This window comes from Equus quagga, unplaced genomic scaffold (genome assembly GCF_021613505.1).
Source record: "Equus quagga isolate Etosha38 unplaced genomic scaffold, UCLA_HA_Equagga_1.0 HiC_scaffold_12356_RagTag, whole genome shotgun sequence".
In the NCBI taxonomy this organism is placed as follows: domain Eukaryota; kingdom Metazoa; phylum Chordata; class Mammalia; order Perissodactyla; family Equidae; genus Equus; species Equus quagga.
Genome location: NW_025792371.1, coordinates 1 through 6,790, shown reverse-complemented (window position 1 = coordinate 6,790; position 6,790 = coordinate 1). Strand labels below are relative to the sequence as shown.

General features: G+C 38.4%; 1 long non-coding RNA gene across 1 annotated transcript; it reads right to left on the bottom strand.

The window, feature by feature from the left end:
• Positions 1-430: 430 nt before the first annotated feature.
• Positions 431-5,182, bottom strand: LOC124231930 (uncharacterized). The gene is made up of 3 exons (XR_006886732.1): positions 5,063-5,182; positions 4,280-4,358; positions 431-468 (listed from the first exon to the last, which is right to left on the bottom strand). It is a non-coding gene; the product is annotated as an uncharacterized LOC124231930 (long non-coding RNA).
• Positions 5,183-6,790: the final 1,608 nt, after the last annotated feature.

Sequence of the window (6,790 nt, the reverse complement as noted above, 5' to 3'; positions counted from 1 at the left end):
AAAGATCTGATCAGAGTTCATTATAATGGAATTGACAAGGAAATTTTGTTATGTCTGTGACCTACGACATTTTAAGACAATTAGTGGAATTACAACTGATAACATTATACCAGGACATATCAGATTTTTAGGAATTTCATATGGCTTCTAGAACACATATTAATAACATGTGTCATACGAATATAATCTAAGAGTGTTTATCATCAGTTATTTGACAATGCTTCTGCTGTAATTTTTTTTTTTTTTAAAGATTTTATTATTTCCTTTTTCTCCCCAAAGCCCCCCGGTACATAGTTGTATATTCTTCGTTGTGGGTTCTTCTAGTTGTGGCATGTGGGACGCTGCCTCAGCGTGGTCTGATGAGCAGTGCCATGTCCGCGCCCAGGATTCGAACCAACGAAACACTGGGCTGCCTGCAGCAGAGCGCGCGAACTTAACCACTCGGCCATGGGGCCAGCCCCTCTTCTGCTGTAATTTAACATACCAAATAAGCCTATTAGTTTAATATCTCTCTTTTACAAAGTGAAAGACAAATCTTTTGAGATTTTTCCAGGGGCCATCTGAGAAATTTCAAAGTTATGTTGCATTCAAAAAGATTCCACTTAGAGTCTGATTTGGGGAAGTTGTCAAAACATCTAAAAGTTTGAACCATTGACTTGGGATCACAAACCATTATGAAATAACACTTCATTATCCATTTAACCAAAGTGACAATAGAAAAATTTAAAGTCTAATACAGAAGGTTACATAGTTGTAAACAAAACTTAGCTTTTTTAATATTGAGAAGATTGGGTTTTCTTAAGTAATCAAAAACCTAATAAAGACAATGTGAAGCACAGTAAATCATTTTGGTAAGACACAAAATCTTTGCTTTCAAGCTTTCCAGTTAGATTTAACCAAAAGGTAAAACAAACAAACAAACAAAAAAAACCCAAAAAACAAAAACTTTCACAACCTCTTATCAAGGGCAGACCATAGTCTAAGAAAACTTTGTTCTCTTAACAGAGTGAAACCAAATTCTAGTTTTGCACCAGTGCACTTTTGATATTAAAATTCATTGTTAAAAAACTTAAATAAATCCATGCCGAACACATAAAATTTCTTTCCCAAGATTCCTTTTTCTACAAACCTATAGCTTTTGATATCCATTCAGATTTTATCCTATGCTGTTTCCTCTTTCTCGTTCTGGAACAATCAGTCATTTTGCTTTCCTTACCTACTTTTCATATGCATTGTTTTCTTCCACTCTTGTTATTTCTAAATAGTTTTAATTAAATGTATTTATTAGAATTCTTGGCCCTTAGAATCCTTTATTCCTAGTGATAACTAAGAAGTAAGCAATTGTGGACTATTACACAAGCATTCTGTGAGTCGGCAAATTTGTAAACACATTTCATAATTTCTGGAAGTTTATCTTCCTCACAATGAATTTTTCAATGTGGCACAAAACATTGTGACACATTCCTTGCTAATAGACCACAATATCTTTAGTTACTTTGTAAAAGGAAGCCAAAAGTGGATAAACCTATGTTCAGTAATTAATGTTTCAGTATTTTATTTCATTTGGAAATGATCTAGACGTTCAATTAATACCCATTATTTAACATATTTCAGTATAACTTTAAGGTTTCAAGTTACCAAAAAAGATTTTGGAAACTATTTTTAAATAGATATACTATAAAGAATAATTATTGTTGAAAAGTTCACTTATAAACTTTTATCTTATTACATTTATTTAATTCATTTGCTTCCTAAAAATTATGCTTAGATTAGTCATTAAAACTTCACAAGATATTACACAGCTAATCATCATCTTAAGTTATCTTTCTTGCTGACAAATTCTGTAACAGAGAGAACATGAGCTTATTTGACTTTTGCTAAACCTAGGTAGAATAAAAGTTTTATATTTAATGCTGATAACTCTCAAGACATGCCTGTTTTAATTAAACCAAAAAACTTAAACTAGCTTTTATTTACTGAAGATTATTCTAGATCACATGAAATTGAAAAACATTTGGGTTAGTTTCTATATTTTTGAGAGTACACTTGATTTATATAAACTCTTGTTTGCCTTTAAGCCAACTAAATAGAGCTCTTTACAAATTAATTTTGGCAATACCGATGCGGGGTTGGTGAGCCGAGGAGTCAAAAGAAAGATTTCTTGGATTCTCAAGGTCTGGCAGTAGTGTTCTTTTATTTAGAGAATAGTGTGGAATAGCATGGGGACAGGATCCATGGGCAGTCAGAGCTGCTGTGTGGGGACAGGACCCATGGGCAAGAGGAGCTGCTGCTGCCACTTCTGCTACAAACATGGGTGGAGAGTAAGGCTAAATTTAAGGCATAGGTATGTGAGCCATCTCTTTACAAGACAAAGGAAAGAACATGTAAAAAAGTTAAAATGTTATCAGTGCAGGTGGGGTCTGGCCATTGGGTGGTCCCACAACTTTTAGATAAGAATCAAATCGGATTCAGTAAAGGCCAGAAGCCACCACCCTAAATCAGTTACATGAGGTTGCCAAACAGTAACCAACTTAAGTCCTTGCCTTCCCCATTAAGAGTTCCCAGAGATAAGGCCATCCTGCCTTCTTCCTGACACAGAGAGGAGGCATCTTTACAGATGGAGGTTTCCCTTACAAATGTAAATGTTTCCCAACAAAGGGCAAGCAAACTCCTCTCCTGCTCCTCGGAGCCTGCTTCTCATCTTCAGTTTTAAAATTAACCAGCCTAAAACCCTCATTAATACCATCTGGAGGTAGAAAAAAATACAGATTTATAACATACATACATAGACAAACATAAACACGCAAACAGATCAAACAAAGATCTCCTAGCTTTTATTTTAAAATTTTAGCTGAGAGACAGGTATGGTAATGCAAGACTCACTAGTTTATAAAAAAATCAGTTTCATCCAAGTTGTGTTTCTGGCAGAGGGAGTAAATTAACTGCTCAGATGGCTAAAGCTTTTTACTATTATTTGTGGAAGAGATTTTCAATAAGCCTAGTTTTCAAAATTGCCTTTTCTTTTTCTTTCTTCTGATATGAATGACCTTGGTTCCTAGAGAAGACCAGGTAGAATATTTACATTTCAAAAGGCACAGAGAAAGAATACAAGTTCCACTTAGAAGGACTTTTGTTTCTGAAGCCCAGATCCTTTAGAATATCTGCAAGCCTTCTGAGATGAATATCGGAGGTTTTGGATTGGTAAAAAAGAGAGATGGGCTTTGAATTGTTTCTAGATCCACATTTCTGTTCTTGTAAAGACTCAATTTGTAAGACAAGTATGGTTGTTTTTAATTTCTCAGAGAATGGGATTGCAACCAGATTAATATCAAGGAGGGACCCCATCTACCAAGCACATTATCCTCAGTTAGCTTCTTTATATCAGGGAGAAGATCATCAACTAAGATGGAAAACAAAAGATCCCTATGTTCTAGAGTTAGAGCTGTGTGTCTTTGGAATATTTTAGTAAATTCTTCCACAAAGATTTCAGAATGTTCTTCTTTCCCTCTGGGTATATAGTTTCATTCTAGCTTAGGGGAGAAGGCCTAAAAAAATTGTTTTCTATCAGGCTCTAAATATCAGCTTCTTATTGGGCCAACTTTTGACCATAGAGATACTTAAAAAAATCCTTTTGAATATCTTGTCAGATTTCAGCCAGGGCAAATAGTAAATATTCCTGGCAGTACTGAACAACTCCATGGACACAAGAGGTGTCCTCAAAGAGGAAAAAAAGATACTACTTTCTCAGGATCCAGAGCCACTCTCCAAGATCATCAAAGCAAGAAAGAAATAATTCCCCTGAGAGCTGGCAACAGTGGGTAGAATCCCAGCTGCAAGTGGAGTGCAACCCACATTTCTGTCCAGCCATGTCCAGCTGCAGATGGGGTGCAACCCACATTTCTGTCCAGCCATATCTAGCTGCAGATGGGGTGCAACCCATATTTCTATCCAGCCATATCTAGCTGCAGATGGAGTGCAACCTACATTTCTGTCTTGCCTTATTGTAGGGGTCCACAACCCGATGATTGCCAGGCCAATTTCTCTGGCCACTAAAGGAGACAAACAATAAGGCAATAGTTATCCCTAGGAGGGAAAGGATCAACAACCAATGGGTACCTGAAAGCAGATTCATACTTTCAGTCAAGATCTAATTCTTACAAATGTTTTGTCCTGCCAATCTGAGTTTGGAATAGAAGGAATAATGTGAAATTTTACCTTCCTCTCTCAACCAGGCACCACAGATAGAGATATGGAGGGTGACTTTGGTAAGAATTCTCACCCTTTGGCAGCTTCTACCAGTTTTCCTGGATCCTGTCTGCAGGCTCTGGAGCGAGTGGGGTGTCCCAGCAGGCCTCATCCTGGTACCAGACACAGTAGAGGAGGAAAAATAATTTTCCCTCTTCGTGTTTTGTGTTTGGCTGAGACCCCTTTTTCACCAGGGCATCTTCTAAATGGATAATCTTAGCTAGGTTAAAAGTTCTCCACCATGGCCACTATAATTCAAGGCTGTCTTTGGTAAGGTTAACTTACTTGCCCATCCTTGAAAGAAAATTTTATCCACTCAAGGCCTCACACTGGACCCAGTCCAGCTTAAGTCACGTCCAGTCCAGACCCAGACCCAGCCCAGGTTTTTTTTTTTTTAGATTTTATTTTCCCTTTTTCTTCCCAAAGCCCCCCGGTACATACTTGTATACCTTCAGCTGCAGGTCCCTCCAGCTGTGGCATGTGGGACGCCACCTCAGCATGGCCCTACCAGCAGTGCCACCGCCGTGCCCAGGATCAGAACCGAGAAACCCTGGGCTGCCAAAGCGGAGGCGTGAACCCAACCACTGGACAACAGGGCCAGCCACCCCCTCCCCCGCCCCTGTACCGCCCAGCTTGTAAGTCGGACCCAATCTGACTCCTGTCAGTTTCCAGACCCAGTCTGGAAAAAGAAATGTTCAAATAAAGTTTGAAAACTCATAATGCAAGAGCTGCAGAGCTAGGATCCCAGAAGGACTTAACAACCACCTCCAGAGGCAGCGAGAAAGCAGTGAGCTCAAGGGGCTCCACACACACCCACCTGGTTGCTCATTTCTCGGGGGCAGGCACCTTCAGGGTCTCCCTCAGTTCCCTCATTTAACACCAGGACTGTCAACAGGTACAGAACTGTTAAAAGACAAACTTAGGGATACTTAAAAATTTTAAGAGTTTGAGCAAAAATCAATTTGAATTGGGCAGCATCCAATGTAGCACGTAGAAAGGAGCCCCGAGGGGCTGTACAAGATGAAAAACCTTTATAGGCTGAAGGGAGTGGGGACAAGGAAGTTATACTAGGCAAGCAAATTAGTTATTGAAAAGTCACTTTCCTTTAGAGGATGGAAGGGGCCTATCAGGCAGATTACCTAACTAGTGCTGGTGGGGTGATTCCTGGTTGACTGGTGTAAAGTTCCTTCTCTGGGAAAGCCGAACCTGTAATTAAGTTAAGTCTTGGTTTGATGACGTGGGGCTTAGTATAAGTGACTCCATTTTGGGCCTGTTGTCTTGTTTTGAACAGATTAAAGAACTTCAGTTATGGAACTTCTGGAGAGGGAGGCTTGAAATTTGGATGCAAGCTATTGCTCTAAGTGGTAATTAAAATTTTTGTTGATTAACTTTTTTCTTGCCTGAAAGATTCATACATGCATATGATAAAAAATTTAAGTAGTACAAGAAGAAGCACAGTGAAAAGTAAATATTCCCACATCTGATCCCTGAGTGCCAGTTTGTCTCGCCAAAGGCAACTGTGCCATTTCCTAGAGTGTTACCCTCAAATTAATCTGTAGATATGGACCTATATGTATCTTTTTCTGTATTGCATATCTTTTTATATAAATAGGTACCTGCTATACAGGCTGTAGTATACTTTGCTTAAAATATGATCTTTACATAAATATCTTCATTCAATTCAAGAAGGTAAAGTGAATTTCTGAGGCATGTTAATTGCACATACTTGCATGTTGGTGTTCTCATTATTTTTTCCCCCAAACTGTATTCATTTCTGCTAAAGCTGCAGAGGGCACTGTGGTCCTTCCAGAGGGAGGCATGGCCTCACATAGTGTTTGGCAGTTCTTGATTATGGTGCAAATTTTAGGGGTCAGAGAGCTCCTGGTATTACAAATATACATGAATTTGAAATACTTACCTGTGCTCACTTACTTTATGAATTTCATATAAAATTAATTGCAATGTATATTTATATCATTCCATCCCCTTCAACAGGAGTAATTTTTGTTTAATAGATAAACAGTGTTTAATTTCAAAAGCACAAGTCTTTAATCTTGCAACAATTATCTGCAATGATTACAGACATAGTGTCCCTTTCCTTTTAGTCATGGTTACACAGGAGTTCAGTGGCAGATGGAAACTGTACTGGCTTGGGTCAGTCCAACTCCACCATTTATAAGCTATGCCACACTAGAAAATCATTTATCTTGTAATTCACCATTGTCCCATCCACAAAATGAGAAAATTGTATGAGAATATTTCTAAGGTTCCTTTCAGCTTCAATAAGTCTATGACATCTTCATAAAAAAAGAAACTTGCTAAAATTGAGTATGGATGAGTGTCAAATAGAATACAGATGTATGAGAGGAAGGGAAAAGCAACCTAGGTTACAGAGAAAATCTAAGGTAGTCAGAGTGTTGCAGAGGCTGATGGCAGTCCACCAAAATCCACTCTCCTCTTTCCAACCAGAAAGCGAGACTACATTCCCAGCTTGTGTTTGACAAATAAAAATGGCAAGCAATAGGATATATTGGAGTATATGAGC